General features: G+C 35.3%; 1 protein-coding gene across 5 annotated transcripts in view; it reads left to right on the top strand.

The window, feature by feature from the left end:
* hiw (highwire) overlaps positions 1–18,560 on the top strand; it is a 376,800-nt gene that overhangs the window by 289,648 nt on the left and 68,592 nt on the right. The window lies entirely within an intron of this gene.

Genomic DNA, 18,560 nt, shown 5'->3' with positions numbered 1-18,560 from the left:
TTTTGTCGCTTGCCTTAAGCTTCAGACATTGGTGCGTTATCGCTAACCGTATCGGTAACCTTATAACAGCTGATTCGACCAACCTTATGGGATTCAATGTAATCGATTATTGGTGCCATATCGTAACCGTGTCGTAGCCAACCAATTGGTTTTTGGTTTTTCGCCATATCCATAACCTAAAAATATTTGAGTATGTGAATTTAATAACTTTTTGTAGATTTTATTCATTATTTTGGATACGTTATGACTAAGAGACTTATTTTTTGTGGAAAATGTTTGTAATTTTTTGCGTTTTCTTCATATTTATGAAATTTTCACGATTTTTATGTTAAGGCACCATTAATCAATCACAATGTATCGTATAGGGTTACGTTAGGGATACGACTACAGCGATACGACAAACAGCACCAATGACTCCGCTTTTATCGATTGTACTATTCACTAACTTAGTTTTAACGACTCGAAATAAATTACATTTAAATTTCGTTTTAATAGTAGAAAGGTGGCGGCACAGCTTAACGATACCTAAAAAATGCGAAAAGCACAAAAGTAATGACAAAATTAAATAAATTCCGTAAACTAACTGCTTTTAAAAGACATTATTGTGCAAGTTTTTACATATTTTAACAAAAGGTAAGTAAATTCGGTATTAATTTCTTTTTTTTCTCTGTTGATATCGCAATTGACCATCAAGTTGAGAAATAATATCATGAGCCAAGTCTGGGGTTAGTCGGTACAGCTTTTGAAACTCCATTGCATTCAAGTGGAATAGGTTATCTACTTCTCTAAGAAGATGTCTGTCCACTGGCGATGGCCTTAGTAATTCTTCATCTTGTGATAAAACGTACGCCAAGTAGTCAAATGCCATTTGATTTATAAAGTAGCTTTTCGTGTTTGAAAGTATTTAATTAAAATTCCGATTTTCCCATTTTTAACTAAAATTGCCAGAAATATTAATTTCGTGATTTTTAACCCAGCAGTTCGTCGATAAACGATCGATACAAAATAGTTACTGAATAACGAAATCGTTATAGTTATCGATTCGCAAATAAAGCGATGGCAAATGTGGCTAAAAAAGTTAGTGAATTCCACTACAGGTGTTGTTATCCCAACAGCTGATTGCTTATTCCTGATTATTTTCCATACAATGCCTTGGACTTTAATATGTCAGTTAATCGAAATCAGTTAAAATTTTCAGAAACTTTACAAAAACAAATCTACATAACACACAAATTAATTTAGAGACAGAATGTTTCAATTTTGTTGTTCGTGTAGAAATGAGATAAACTGAATTAAGAAAGGAAACAAATACAAGCAGTGGTTAAGGCAACTGCAGTTTCACCGTGTGATTCGCGGTTCGAATCTCGGTGAAACCTTTGATAACATGACGAAATTGCCTGATGATGATTACGTGGCGGGTTTCGAAATGGCACCATCGCAATATGCCAGTAAATGTTTCTTTCTTTCTTTTCAGTTACCTTTAGAAAAATATAATAATTGAATATTCAATTATTATAAGCCGGTGTTCAGCTCATGCATTCTTAAATAATAAGTATAAATTGAACACACCATTAAACAAGCAAACACAAATTAAAATTTTCTTTTGACTTGACATTCTTCTGCACTGCGAATTGGTAGAATTCGCTTTACCAGCACCTGGTATGAATTCGCCTTGAAATTATGTATGTGAAACTATGCAAACCTCAAAAACGTTTTCGAATAAATTCGAAAATTTGAGAAAATATTTCGAAAATTTAGATTTTTCTGAGTATGCAATTTAGTAGCCCAATCAATTTTAGTGTAACCACATACAAGTTGTAGGTCTCCCACAATTCTTATTGATTTATGACCTTTTATTTTCGAAGGATGTTTTATATTTTCTTCCATACGAAGGGTGCAAGATTTATTTTTTATGCGGAAGAAAATCAAAAGCACCCTCCGAAAAAAAACTCTCAAAAATCAATGCGAAGTTTGTAGTTTGAATGCTCAAACCACATCAGAAATTAAATTAATCATTCCAATTTAGAACTTTCCCGAATTTCCACTTGTTTGAGATTGATTTGCGTAGTTAGTTTCAGTTACATTAAATAAATTCAACGAAGTGATTTCTTAAACTATAGGAAACAAGAAAAGAAGAATTTAGTTGACGAAATTTAATAAAAATTGCTACTGCTATTTTCGTATGCGCTGCTGTAAGTCCCTTATGATCAGGATATAGTGGAGTTCACTAACGTTTTTTAAGGACATTTCCCATCGCCCTATTAGCAAAGGAATAAATATAACGATATTGGGAGTCTGTAACCGTTTTCAGCGATATTCGTTATTCTATGATCAGCTACTCTCCCTATATAATAGAGGAATATTTTAAAGTGCATTCTTTTTTCTGCCATTTAAACACAAATAATAGTCACCCAAGAGGGGTTCGCTGGCTAGGTCATCTTATGCGAATGGACGAAGATGCTCCGGCCAAAAGAGTATTTCAGTCGGCATCGCATGCAGAGGAACCCTACCTTTGACATCCACTGAGTTGGGAGAGGCAGGTGGAGGAAGACTTGACCTCCCCTGGTGCTTCCAATTAGTGTTAGTTATTGCGAAGCAGGGATAGCTGGCGTGATTTGTTACGACACGAACAACATTGCTTAGGCGGTTAAGCGCCGACTAATAATGATGATGATGAAGGTTTTGTGAACATGCCAATGAAACCCTGGCGCACACTCTGAAACTTTCTGGAAGTATTACCAATATAACCTTTTGTAATATTTCTTAGCTTCAACGGACCATGAAGATATTTTTGCATATCCTTTTCGTTTCATAAAAAGTACATTCCGAGAAGCTTTAAAGCCGATAAGAAAAAAGAAACGACACTGGGAACCCCTTTCTAATTATCTGGCCCTTTGTAATTTATTCAATTTACATAGGTTGACAAAAGTTATTTACTGTCCCATATAAGGACACGAAATATTTTGTGATACCACTTTGGACTTTTTCAATTGATTTCGTTCAAATGTGATCAGTAGCAGCCACTCTACCTACTCTTGAACCTAACAAGTTGTATCACTTTCAAGCAAAAGTTGTAAGAGAAAAATCATACTTGTCTATTCAATCTTATATTCGAGAGTTTTTTCTTATGCTCATATTAACTCACATGATATGAGTGATACGTTTATCCCACTCTTTGTTCCACTCTGCTGTATATTTCTTTCTCATGTACACACCGATCACCAGCTAATTACGGCTAGTTGGAAAATACATAGTACCAAACTTGTGAATGGGTCTCGCCCGCTGTTGTGTAGGTACCTCCGGTCAACATGCAATGAATGCATTTCGAAACTCATAATTACAGCTGATCTTGTTTACGCTCTATATGTTGTTGTTTTCCCTTGTTTTTACGCTGTTGTTTTGGTCTGGCGTTTTTTAAGGTTTATATTTTTTCTTTTTTCCCTGATTTCTTCATTGGTCAAGTTTAATGCGGCAGTTACCCACCGACGTGTGCCGTACGTACGGACGTTTGTCGTACGAAACACGTTTGACCGAACTCTCAAGCCCGTATGAATCAATGTGTGCGTCTGTGTACATGTACATAACATATTTGTGTGTGTATTGTTTACAGATAAGCACTGTTGCCATTGACCATTTTGCATGTATGCTTATGGAAACATCAACTTTTTCCAATTCAATTTTTGATATTGTAAAAGGCCGGAATACATATTAAATAAGTATAAATAGATTGCATATTTATAATCAGCACTTTTACATAATTATTTCGAATTATTTTCACAATTTTTCAAACTTTAATTAGGTGTTTTTGAATAAAATTGCAAACGGTCAAAAATTAGCGCACAAAAGTTTACTAGGCAACTCTGTCTAGTGAGAGAGCGATCAGCTGACACGTTCTTACGGAAAAAATCAAAATTGTTTTGATTTCTACGTGCCGGGCTACGTACGTGCGGGCGTTGCACGTCGGTGAGTTTTCGTTTACATTGCATACTCATAAGATAGGTCGTGTCAGCTGACACGTTTTTGGTACGTACGTTCGTGAGTAACTGCCGCATAAGAACTTGTTTTGTTTAGATATGGTTTATATAAATATACTACATATGCCTGTGTGTGTGTTTCATGCGATATTATTCTGAGCGCCACGGTTTGCTGATCATCTTTCTTAAGCTTTTGTCAGAGACCAGCGTTTTCTTTCCTGGAATAAATTGTTGCCTAAGCAAATGGTAAAGCTTTAATAGAGTTACTCCTACCCCAGAAAATTTTCAACATTTATAGGGCATGGAAAGAACATAAATGGATACCCCGTGATAATAAAAATTCATTAGCAATTATTGCTTCTATTTCAATTTTCTTCGCTTGTGAAGTAACGGAAATAAACTGTCACGATCAGCTGGTTTAGCAGGGTTACAGTGCCACACCGTCATTTTATGCAGGGTAAAAGTGTAACGCTAACAGCCAACAACTTTCACAAAAGAACGAAATACCCCGTAAAGGCGTTGCCTGCTTTTTAGAATAGAACAAAATATATTTACAACCCTTGCGCGGCGCACAAAAACCGTAGCACTTTCTCCAGAAAAGAAAACTCTATTAATACGAGATTTTAAGCGGGGATTGCCCTTATTGCTTTAAATGTATGAAAACATTTATTTGAAGCAATTTTTAATTTATAATTTATTTAATAATTTGGGGAAAATTTAAACAACGTGACATCAGAACGGACAAGACGACAGCTGTTTTGATTATACCTTGTAAATCTCTGCAAAGCCTTTTCTCCCGGGAGTGGGATTTGAACCAGAACTCCTACGATGGTTGAAGTGTTACAAACGCATTCAGCCACGTCATGCCTTAGTTGCCATTAAATTGCAATAGGCAAGCGCGCTTTCGTTCGACAATATTTTACGTACAAGTAGATGCATATGTTGATTCAACTCCTCATCTTAATACCTGGAAAACTTCTCACTCCTTAAGGCCGAGCACAATTAAGTCTTTTATACAGATGCGTTTAACGCAATCTTATGAAAGCACCCTTAGCCATAGCAAATGTCAAATTCTTCTTCTTATGCTGCGATGCAAACAAAGTTTGAAGATGGCTACTTTTTCATGTCAGATGGCGTGCAATCTACTCAGAATGCATAAGATTGTGTTAAACGCGTCTATACGATATACTGCTTATGTGACGGGGCTTTTATTGTTTCCAAGCCGAGATGTTGCCATTCCCTTTTCACCTTAATCGAAAGGAGAAGCGAGAGCAAACATAGCTCGTCATAGCTTTAAGTATCGGGATCACCATCCCTTTCACTGTTAAGCAATTAACATATAGCAGTGGTAATTTGATCAAATTTCGTCAATGAAATTCTTGTTTTTTTATCTTCGATAATTTGATAAAAACTTCCCTGAATTTTTTTAATGAAACCATGCAAACCAATTTCAAAAACGTTTTCGAATAAATTCGAAAACTCGATAGAATTTTGCGGGAATCGCGATCTGTTCATTTTCTAATTTTTTTTTCGAAAATACAGTTTTTTACCGCAATCAATTTAAGTCTAAGAGAGTAAAAGCTATAGGTCTCTGAAAATTTTCAAAAATCGGTGCAAGCTTTGAGAAGCCTATGACTTTTAGTTAGACAAAAATATATTGGGCTAAACAAGTTAAGTTAATAGTTCAGCGAATTAAAAAGCAGCGGCTGCGCTGGCTAGGCCTTTTTATGCGAATGAAAGATGACGCTTCGGCCAAGAAAGTGTTTTTATAGGAACCCGCCTATGGAAGTAGAGGTAGAGGGCGGCCCCACTCCGTTGGAAGGACCAGGTGGAAAACGATTTAAACTCCGTGGGTGTGACCAATTGGCCGGTTGGCAGAGAAGGACCGACTGGCGCGCCTTGTTGGACGGCCATAACCGTTTAAACGGTTAAGCGGCAATTAAGTAAGCAAGTTAACAAGTTAAGAAAACTTCAACTATAAAGTTTTGTAAAATTTTCTCGAATTTCAGAATTTTTTCTAAAATTGGTTTGCAAAGTTTCTGTCTAAAAAATTAAAGAAGTTTTTCTTAAATTATCGAAGATAAAAAAAATAAGAATTTAATCGAAGAAATGTGATAAAATTTTGCAAGTATTTTGGTGTTCGCATCATCCATATTTTCAAAATTGCAATTGCAATAATTTTAAAACATTTCTTTTAAAATCATAAAATTCACATTGTTTCTCTTCTACTTCCATTATCTATCCTACTAAAAAGTTATGCTTCGGCCAACAGTCTATTAATAGACGGTGTGCTTACTAATTCTCGTATATGGGGCATTCCATGCTAATATATTATATCGATGGATTTTGGATCACCGATTTTGAGACATTTAGGGTAATTAACCCTTCGGAAAGATTTTTGTGCTCAAATCTAGAGATATGAACTTGGAAAAATATATATTTTTGAAAACTTTTCCTTCAAAATTACTGGGTATTGGCGGCCGTACGTATGTGGCGGTCGCCGTGGTGTGTTGGTAGCGTGCTCCGCCTACAATACCGGAGATCCTGGGTTCAGTTTCCGGACAAAGCACCAAAAACAAATTAGAAAAGTTTGTTCAATTAGAAAAAAGTTGTTCTGAACGGGGAATTTAACATTGTTCATATATATCTTGACATACTGAATCCAAATATAAAAATTTGTTAGCTCGAACCCTCATTTCGATTTACTACGTTGAAATAAATCTCGATAAATGGATCTACCTAAAACTACCGACTACTTTATTTGTGATTTTGACATTAAAAATCAGCTAAATAAATAAATGTAAGGCGCGATAACCTCCGAAGTGATCTAAGGCCGAGCTTCTCTTCCAAATTTGCGTCGTGCTCCTCTTGATTTTCCCTACAAATTGGCCGGACGTGACCCACATGTTTTATGCCGACTCCGAACGGCATCTGCAAGGCAGATGAGTTTTCACTGAGAGCTTTTCATGGCAGAAATACACCCGGAGTGCTTGCCAAACACTGCCGAGGGGCGACCCCGCTTAGAAAAATTGTCTTCTAATTTAAAAACTTTATTTCTAAAATTTTGATGTTGCTTTGCCCGGGGTGCGAACCCAGGGCATACGGTGTGGTAGGCGGAGTACGCTACCATCACACCACGGTGGCCGCCAAAAATCAGCTGTTTTACTATTTTACGAAGTTTGAGGCCGTTTGCCATGTTCAGCCAAAAACTTCAACTTATAAATAAATAAATGTAAGGCGCGATGACCTCCGAAGAGATTTTAGGCCGAACTTCTCTTCCAACCATTGAAAGACGATCGAAAAATTTGCCAAACTCGAGAAAATTTTATGAAAATTTCGAACTTTTTAAGTAGAGGTTTCTGAATTATTTTGAGACTGCAAAACTGCATATGTAGACCGATAAATTTTGATCTAATAAACTACATTTTACAGGTATTTTGATTTTCAAATTTTCTTCCATAAACAAAAGAGAAATAGTTATGCATCTTTCGTATGAAAGAAAATTTAAAACACCCTTCGGAAACTTTTACTTTGTTCAACTAAAATTGATTGGGTCACAAAACTGCATACTGAAAAAATTCAAGGAACTTTAAATAAAAAGCTCGATATTTTCGAAAAATTTTCTCGAATTTTGGATTTTTTTCTAGCCATTTAAAAGATTGGTTTGCATAAATAAATAAATGGTTTGCATAGTTCCATTAAAAATTCATAAATTTTCTTATCCAAGTCGTCGAGTCGTGTTATTAAAGGAAAATCGGCAAGTCTTAAATAACATAAAATAAGGTAAAATATCGTTTTAACCTTTTTCGCGGGTTACCAAACAAAGTGTGTAAATTTCAGCGAAATTGGTGATACGAAACCAATCGGCAGGAGTAGCATGAATGGAATGCCCCAGATGTTTGTCTGCATGTAAGTAGATATGTATGTGTAAGTACATACTTTTGCGCAGGGACGTCCACCAATTTCGAGTCGACGCTGTTTTGAACCCGCTAAAAAACGGCATTTGCCACAACATTCAAAGTTTAGTTTTCAAAGTTTAACATTCACAATTTAATATTCGTTTAAACAGGGGACATCTTGGACAAAAAAAATCTATTTTTTCGTCATGTCTAGGAATCGTCGACTTTTGACAAGATTTGCGTTAAAAGCATTAAGTTCAAGATTGCGAATATAAATTTTGAAACTAACAAGTAAAGAAGGCTAAGTTTGGGTGTACCCGAACATTACATACTCAGCTGAGAGCTTTGGAGACAAATGTTGGAGCTGAATGTTGACATAATTTTCTTATATACTGTAAAGATATTTAATTTTTTATTAAAATTTGACTATAAAATTTTATTTTATAGTGGGCGTGTTCGTCTTCCGATTTTGCAAATTTTTTTTTATTAAGAACACATATAGTAATAGGAGAACGTTCCTGCCAAATTTCATCATGATATCTGCAACGACTGCCAAATTACAGCTTGCAAAACTTTTAAAATACATTCTTTTAAAAGTGGGCGGTGCCACGCCCACTGCCCAAAATTTTACTAATTTTCTATTCTGCGTCATAAATTCAAACCACCTGCCAAGTTTCATCGCTTTATCGGTCTTTGGTAATGAATTATCGCACTTTTTGGGTTTTCGAAATTTTCGATATCGCAAAAGTGGGCGTGGTTATAGTCCGATTTCGTTCATTTTAAATAGCGATCTGAGACGAGTGTCCAGGAACTCACATACCAGATACCAAAATTTCATTAACATACCTCAAAATTTACTCAAGTTGTCGTGTTTACGGACGGACGAACGGACATGGCTAAATGAATTTATTTTTTCGCCCAGATCATTTTGATATATGGAAGTCTATATCTATCTCGATTAGTTTATGACGTTATGCAAACAAAATTAATATACTCATTGAGCTCAGCTGAGTATAAGAAGTGGTTCGTACTTTTAAATGAAACTAACCCATCCATTATTTCATTCAAATTTTTCATTTGGTGCACGTCCCTGATTGAGCAAATATTTTTACAAAACAAATGTCGAAGAGCCAAAAAGACAGAAATAAACAAAGATTTTATATTTTCTAAATGCCAACGATATGCATTGCGGCTGCTTATGATAAACTTATATACATAAGTACTGCACATACATCTATATTAGACCGTTTTATAGTTTTTTTTTCGAGATGCCCTGGACAGTTAATTTTGAGTGTGAAAAATATTATTAGAAAAGTTAGTGTGGATATCCCTTTGAAATTCTCCATAGAATGGTTCGGGAAAAATTACTTCCATTCTTAGTTCAAAAAATATAAAAATTGTTTGACGCTAAACCATAAAGGCGAATTTGGCTGCCTCACAGCCAACACGCTCGCCATGCATCCTTAGCGGTAAATGACGCCAACTGGCAACACTTAGAAGGTTGTTGTTGTAGCGATAAGGCCTTGGTACTAGTCCGAACATCTCGGGAAGGATTTGGTATGACCACATGAAATCTTCTATGCCATAACGCCCTCCCACCTCCTAGAACCACCAGGAGTTTGGGGTGGCCAGAGCCTCGGCTGTTAATGAAACAGGATTTGCCACGGGTATGTGAGGTTGACAATTGGGATGGAGAAGCTATATATTGCGCTGGCAAACCCCTGAGAGGGGTTGCGCTACACAACCCCTTGATCAATTTGGTATTTAAGTCGCCTCTGACGACAGGCATACCTACCGCGGGTATATTCTTAGCCCCCTAACCCACTGGGGCACACCTAGAGAGTTCAAGTCGTTCTATAATTGCTTAATCGAAATTAATGGACATAGTTCCCTTTCCCTGCTACTAAAATCGGGGTCCATGGGAATACCTTCTGGTTTGGAGCATTTACATTCATTCGTTAGCGTAGATAGACTACAGCTTTCAAAGCCTCGAGTGTATGGGTATGTTCGACTGTAGTTGCTGCAGCAGTGTTACTTTTAATGGCAGAGCATCACGTTATTAGGCAAAGTTGGAGCAGCTGTGGCAACGTAGTGCGTTCGTTTAATAAAATGTTGACAATCTATTGATCATCACTATCAAACCAAACTCAACATAAAAATATTCGCTGCTCTATTGTAGCACATTATCAGCTTAAGTATCAGCAACATTCCTTCAATCAAGTGGCTCCAACACATACTGTATCTGGCAATAATGAAGTGATTGTTAACGCGCAGTTGCGCTGTGCTTCGCTTGTGACAGCAAGTACTCCATCTCGTTCTTGTTACATCAAAGTTTTTATATAAATATAAATCGTAATTCAACAGTGGATTTTCACACTCAACAGAAGCGAAAAAAAGAAATACTTTTTTTCTGAAACGGTCTAATGTACATATACTTAGATGTGCAGTTTGGTGCCTGCTGCATTGCAGATAAAATCAAATCCACTACAATGCTAATCTGCCTACTGGAGCACTTAAAACCAACCAACACGGCACCCGCTGAGCCACAAGGAGACACATAAAATGAAATAAAAGAAAATTGAGTAAATAAAAGATATTTGAAAAATTTTAGCGACTCATCGGGAAAGACAAGATAAGGTGATATATCTATGGATTATTTACATATGAGTTTCTTTTAAAAGTGTTTTTGCACATTTGTTAACATAAACATTGTGTTCAGGGCTGTTCAAATTTTTTATATGGAAGTGCAAATCACGATACATATACAAAGTTATATGCACACTGAAACTTTTTTGAATTAAAAAAAATAATAATAATAATAAAAATTATTTTAAATGTTCAAAGAATTTTGATGGTCCCATTATTTTTGAAAAAAATTTTTGTTGTCAATTTGTTAGTGTAAATTTGAATATCATAATGAAGTAACTTGGCTTCATATGGAAGTGCTTTTTCCTTGCACTTTCATATGAAATTCAAGCACTTTCATATGAATCGAATTTATATGTGAGGGCAGTTTTTTGAGGGCAGTGTTTTGAAAATATTTTTTTATATTCAAAGTATGAATTTGTATCTGCGCCTATTCTTCAGGCAAAACAAAAACAAAAGTGCCAGAACTTTATATGGGATTAAGCAGCTCTGATTATGTAGCTTAAAATATATAGTAAGCGCATTAGGGTGTCTAATTTTCTGTAGCAATTTTTTCTTTGTTTTACCTTAATGTCTGGTTTACAGCAGGAACCAAAAATAGTAGAGGTTGCCCAGCGGCCGATTTTTTCTAAAAAACTATTTTTTTTATGTAATACTCCTTTGACTATATATATCTTTGATTAAGATAATATTAAGAACTTGGACCAGGGACCGAAATTTTCCAAAAAAAAAAAATAATTTTTCGTGCGATTTGCTTGAAATTTGGTACAAGGGTATCTTTTTGATTAGGTTAATATTGAGAGGATTTTCTTTCCAGAAAAGTGACCAGGGACAGAACTTTTCTAAAAAATCTGTTAACATTTGAAATACTTTTTCTTCCGCGAAGTTTTTTCAGGCCAACCTATTCTAAAAATTATGGATACGGAGTATCATAGGGGGAGGTGTGGGAGTGGGACAGTATTAGTCTTGAGTCATATATAATTCCTAAAATAGAAAAACTCATTCATGAAATAAGTTTATATATATAAGAAAATTTGAAAAACCGTTCGAAAAAATTTGTCAAAAATTAGGGCGAATTTGCGAGACCTAAAACTTGTACTTGGCGGCCTCCGTGGTGTGGTGGTAGCGTACTCCGCCTACCACACAGAAGATTCTGAGTTGCAGCCCCGGACAAAGTCACATCGAAAGTTAAGAAACAAGTTTTTTGCAATCAGAAATAATTTTTTCTAAACGGGGTCGACCCTCGGCAGTGATTTAGAAAACACTCCGAGTGTATTTCTGCCATGAAAAGTTTCTCAGTGAAAATTCATCTGCCTTATAGATGCCGTTCGGAGGCGGCATAAAACATGTAAGGCCCGTCTTTCCAATTTGTGTGTAAAATTAAAAAGGAACATAACGCAAATTGGAAGAAAAGCTCGGCCTAAAATCTCTTCTGAGGTTATCGCGGCTTGCATTTATTTATTTTACTTTTTATAACTTGTGCTCTAAAAAAACGTTTTTAAAATCGATTTGGAAAGTTTCAGTTACAAAATACATGGACTTTTTTTGTTTCCTTGAAATTTTCGAAAATAAATTAAAATAACGAAATTTTATAAAAATTTGCTGCTGATTTAGGAAAATAAAAATTTGTTCACAAAATTTAAAAATAAACACAAGTGCTTTGCAATCATAATATCATAATATTAATCATATTGATAGCTTAATGATTAATGTAGCGCCTATGTCAACTCTTAAAAGCATTTCGGCAGCTGAGTGAAGTTTCATCCTATTTCGGCAGACGTTTCGAAAACGCACAATATTAGAATATTTTTCAAGATTTCTTCCAAAAGCACCCTATTTTTAAATTCGTTTAAAGGACGAACCATATCAGAATTTTTTGCATAAGCGTCATATCTCTTTTCAAAATATATTGAATTAGGGCGTTCTGCAAACAAATTCTGAAATATGATGATTTTAAAAATTCTTATGAAATACTCCACTCAGCTGTCGATATGTTAAGTCAGATGAATATTTTCTAAGAGAAGCGGCTCTGAAGACTTTTCAATCAACGTGGAAGAGTGCATCTAAATTTTTAATTATATTTGAAGTGCACTATGGCGTATTTCGAAAAAAAAAAACAAAATAAAATACCTCGGCAATGGTCAAAGTAAATCAAACCAGATTTCTAAGGCCAAATATTTAACAATATGAAAAAATTTACTAGCAGTAAATATCTAAAAGTCTTAAATTTTTAAAGAGTGGCCTTTTGCAAACTTAAAAAAAAGCCACTCAAATCGATTTTATTTTCGATTCCAACTAAATTAGGGCCTTGAAAGATTTACTACTTTCTCGAAAGAATTTTTATTATACTGATTTTGTTATACTCAGCTGAGCAGAGCTCACAGAGTATAAACGTAATCCGTAACGGCATAAACTAATCGAGATAGATATAGACTTCTATATATCAAAATGATCTGGGCGAAAAAAGAAATTCATTTAGCCATGTCCGTCCGTCCATCCGTCCGTAAACACGATAACTTGAGTAAATTTTGAGGCATCTTAATGAAATTGGTATGTAGGTTCCTGGGCGCTCATCTCAGATCGCTATTTAAAATGAACGAAATCGGACTACAACCACGCCCACTTTTTCGATATCGAAAATTTCGAAAAACCGAAAAAGTGCGATAATTACCAAAGACGGATAAAGCGATGAAACTTGGGAGGTGCGTTGACCTTATGACGCAAAATAGAAAATTAGTAAAACTTTGGACAATGGGCGTGGCACCGCCCACTTTTAAAAGAAGGTAATTTAAAAGTTTTGCGAGCTGTAATTTGGCAGTCGTTGAAGATATCATCATGAAGTTTTGCAGGCACGTTACTCCTATTACTATATGTGTGCTAATAAAAATTAGCAAAATCGGATGACGAACACGCCCACTTTTAAAAAAGACTTTTTTTAAAGTCAAATTTTAACAAAAAATTTAATATCTTTACTGTATATAAGGAAATTATGTCAACATTCAACTCCAGTAATGATATCGTGCAACAAAATACAAAAATAAAATAAAATTTCAAAATGGGCGTGGCTCCGCCCTTTTTCATTAAATTTGTCTAGGATACTTTTAATGCCATAAATCGAACAAAAATTTACCAATCCTTGTGAAATTTTATAGGGGCATATATTCTATAACGATAACTGTTTTCTGTGAAAATGGGCGAAATCGGTTAAAGCCACGCCCAGTTTTTATACACAACCAACCGTCTGTCCTTCCGCTCGGCCGTTAACACGATAACTTGAGCAAAAATCGATATATCTGTACTAAACTTAGTTCACGTACTAATCTGAGCTCACTTTATCTTGATATAAAAAATGGCCGGAATCCCATTATGACCACGCCTACTTTTTCGACATCGAAAATTACGAAAAATGAAAAAATGCATTAATTCTAAACAAAATATGAAAAGAGGGATGAAACATGGTAATTGGATTGGTTTATGGACGCAAAATATAACTTTAGAAAAAAACTGTTAAATGGGTGTGACACCTACGATATTAAGTAAAAGAAAATGAAAAAGTTTTGATATGTTCGTGGTATTACATATATAAATAAATTAGCGGTAGCCGACAGATGATGTTCTGGGTCACCCTGGTCCACATTTTGGTCGATATCTCGAAAACGCTTTCACATATACAACTAAGGGCCACTCCCATTTAAACCCCTCAATTATACCTTCTAGAGTTATCCTTGGTCTACCGTTATGGCGATATATCGAAAAGGCGTCCACCTATAGAACTAAGGCCCACTAGGTTTTAAATAATCATTAACACCTTTCATTTGATACCCATATCGTACAACACACATTCTAGCGTCACCCCTGATCCACCTTTATGGCAATATCCCGAAATGGCGCCCACCTATAGAACTATGGCCCACTCCCTTTTAAAATACTCTTTAATACCTTCCATTTGAAACCCATATCGTACAAACACATTCTAGAGTCACCTCTGGTCCACCTTCATGGCGATATCTCGAAAAGGCGTCCACCTATAAAACTAAGACCCATTCCCTTTTAAAATACTCATTAACACCTTTCATTTGATGCCCATATCGTACAACACACATTCTAGCGTCACCCCTGATCCACCTTTATGGCGATATCCCGAAATGGCGTCCACCTATAGAACTAGGGCTCACTCCCTTTTAAAATACTCTTTAATACCTTCCATTTGATACACATGTCACAAAAACACATTCCAGGTTTACCCTAGGTTCGTTTTGCTTAATGGTGATTTTCCCTTATTTTGTCTCCAAAGCTCTCAGCTGAGTATGTAATGTTCGGTTACACCCGAACTTAGCCTTCCTTACTTGTTAACGTTTCAAAGCAAACTTATCTCAACTACTGCTGGGTAAATTTTCGTATGGATGTATGTATTATGCATATGTACACAATATGTGCATACATATATCCCAAGTACTATTAATATCTCTGGACTTTGAAAATGAAAGTAGTTACTTGTTTACAAACTGGCGGCAATTTACATATTCTACAAATACTTTTGCTGATTTCTTAATCGGACTGACCGAACTGAGGATGGTCATACGGATGCAAATGCATATATAATTGCATACATACATATGTATGTACTATGTTGATAGTTATGTATATATATCACTTTATATTTATACATACATTTCTGTGGATGCATATTTTGAAAACAGAAATTAGCCGATGCACATATTTCATTTTATTTACTATTTTGTCGCCCAAAATAATCTCTATTTACTTGTGTAAATACTTAATGCACACCTACATATACGTACATAAGTACGTAAATACAGGACAACAGACAATATTTTCATTTATTTTATTTCCTTTCTATTTGGGCATATTTTGCTCGCTGATAGTGTTATCAGGTTTTTATTTTTGTGTGTACGGGCGCTAGGGTGATTTTCGATATCTATGCATTTTGTTTTGAGTTGGGACGGTTTTGTCATTTGTATCTTATTATGAAGCAGGACTCTGTGTGCGCCAGAAAGATCTCAATTAGAAATGCTATATGTGTGTATATAACGATTTCAAAAAAAAAAAAAAACAAAAAAAACTTTCAAAAGATAGTTCTGAAGTTATATTGAAAACAATCCCAAAATGATTCCCGAAGTGATCTCGAAAACAATGCCGTAATTATTCAAAGATAGTTTTAAAATATTATTGAAATTGTCACAAAATAATTTCGAACTCATCCCGCTAAAATTTTTGAACCCAACCCGGAAACAATCCCGAAATGGCTCGGAAATGATCCCGAATTAAATCCCGAGAGGAACCCGAAGTTATGCGACAACAATCTCGAAAATATTCCGAAAAGCCCCGAAACTATTTTGTAGCAGCCGCGAAATGTTCCCGAAAACAATCCCAAGGTTATACTGAAAACAATCCCATTATTATCCCTACGTGATCCCGAAATAGCCCTGAAAAGATCTAAAAATATAATAAATAATAATAACGAATTTACCTCGCAAACAATTATTAAACTATCTCGTAACAATTGACTCGAAAATTATCCTGAATAGAAATAATAAAACAATCTTGACATTAAATTGCTCTGAAATTATGATGGAAACAAAAACGAAATTATCCCTAGACTCCTCCCGAAATGATTTCGTAAGATAGTTCCTAAGTGATTACTAAATGTTTCCAAACACAATCACTACATTATCCGAAAATCATTCCTGGAAGAGTTTAGAAATTAATACGATGTAGTCTTGGATTTATCTCGATACCATCACGAAATAGTTTTGCAGTTATAGTAGCCCGAAATGATCCCGAAAACCATACTGAAACTCTCTTGAAATGGTGCTTAAATGATTTCAAAAAGTCCTGAAAAGAACATTTCAGGCACAGCTATTTGTTTGCCAAATTTCGTCCATATCTGTTGAGATTTTCTGATGCCACTGAGCCACACTGGGTCAAACACTTGGACATCCAAATGCCTGAACTTTCACAGTAAGCGCTGTTTTCACCATCTTTAGTGAGTCTCTTATCTATAACCCTGCAGCGAATCACACTAATTCCGAACTAGCGCAGTACTTTCTCATTAAGAGGGGGTACTCATTTCAATTCTGTCCTTTCGGAGTGCTTTCAACTGACACTTCTAACATTGTGATGTCCTACGAACTGGCATTTGTCGCCCTTTGCAGACTTTTTGGATGCGTTCTTAACTGGTTCTGTTGTAGGTGGCTATAATATAGTTGCTTGCTTTGAGTAATTAATTTAAATTCATATAGCTCAGACTTAAGCGCTGTTAGTACAAGTTTTGCTCCCAACTCTGATTATAGTGTAAAGAAAAGTCAGCTGTTTTTTAGGTTTTCGTATAGTCGTATATTTCGCGATTTGCTCTACAAGTTATTTATTACCGATCTAACTGATATGGGTCACCCTGAAAAATAAAATACCATATGAAGCCATCTAAAGGATTGTTGTCCTCCATTAATTTTTAATCTAACTTGTGACGGCGAAAACGCCCCTGACTATTCGATTCGGCTAACGTTCCGACATATAAATTATTTATTGCCTATGCCTAAGTGATCCTGAAAAAAAAATTGACTTTCCCGATCTTTTGTATATCTGGAAGTTTCAAAAAATATTTGAAGCCGTTGTCATTCTTCGCTACTCCCCTTGGTCTCCCCTACTTCCTAATCTTCCTTTGTATCTTCCTTCCCGGGCTTCTTTAATGCCCTACTGCCTTTTATATTCCGTATCCTACTTAGATCTTTTCGCTGTATCTTTTACTTCTCTCCTTTCCTATATATAGATTTTCAAACATTTGGGTCGAAAAAATTGACACAAAACAGTATAAAAGCACCAGCCATAGGATATGATCAAAAACGAGAAACATCTGTACCACTCTAAAGATTATCTGAATATTTAGGAATGCATCATCTTAACACCGGCTTATAATAATTGAATATTCAATTATTATGTTTTTCTAAGAGAAACTGAAAAGAAAGAAACATTTACTGGCATATTGCGATGGTACCATTTCAAAAACCGCCACGTAATCATCATCAGGCAATTTCGTAATGTTATCAAAGGTTTAACCGAGATTCGAACCGCGAATCACACGGTGAAACTGCAGGTGCATTAACCACTAGGCTATCATGCTTGTATTTGTTTCCTAGCTTAATTCAGTTTATCTCATTTCTACACTAACAACACAATGCAGAAATTCTGTCTCTATATTAATTTGTGTGTTACGTGTATTTGTTTTTATCAAGTTTATTTTTCGTTGCGAATGAGAATTATCTGAATACTTATGGCAAATAGGAATAACAGTCATATTCAACCTAAGTTTGTATAGCCAACCCATGATTCAATCAGAAGAGGTTTGTTCATCTGACAACATTTTTGACAATTGCAGCCATCTTGCTCCCAAATGGAATTGGCATCCATTAACTGTGTTGTTTCTTCGCAAATGTAATAAAAATATTAGTAGTAGAAATATGAGCAAACAATTTCAAATTGCCCGAAACGAACTGTACTGCGTAATTCCTTAGTATTACCTTTTTTGATTCTATGGTAAATTTATTAAATATACCTGAATCTATTCATGGGGCTGAGCGAAGGAGATTTGTATGGAAACTAAACCTACGAACATACGAAACCTAAATCGAAATTGCAATTCATAGCTGAACGTCAAAAACTGTACCAGAAAAGCGATTCATTTGAAAATAGCATTAGAAATATTAGAAATTCCATAATGAACTGTTTTACTCATTGAGTGTGTTAGCTTATTCATTCCGTATGTTCGGTACATTCGTCTCTATTTAAGTATTTATTGAATCGTTTTTATATTTTGAATATCATTTATATACTTATTTAGAAAATTCGGACCTCGTGACGTAGTATCATACGAACGTGTTCTGATTGTTTCAAATTAACGGTTTATACGGAACGATTACATTGATACTTAAACGAAAAAAGAGCTTATCGAAGTTTCAAAATAATTAGGAAGTTAAGGCGCCCTATATCAGATTAGGTGGAAGAGCGCCTTATCTCAGAATGT

This window comes from Eurosta solidaginis, chromosome 4 (genome assembly GCF_040869045.1).
Source record: "Eurosta solidaginis isolate ZX-2024a chromosome 4, ASM4086904v1, whole genome shotgun sequence".
Classification (NCBI taxonomy): Eukaryota; Metazoa; Arthropoda; class Insecta; order Diptera; family Tephritidae; genus Eurosta; species Eurosta solidaginis.
The sequence above is the reverse complement of the archived record's forward strand: the minus strand, read 5'-3'. Positions and strand labels throughout refer to the sequence as shown.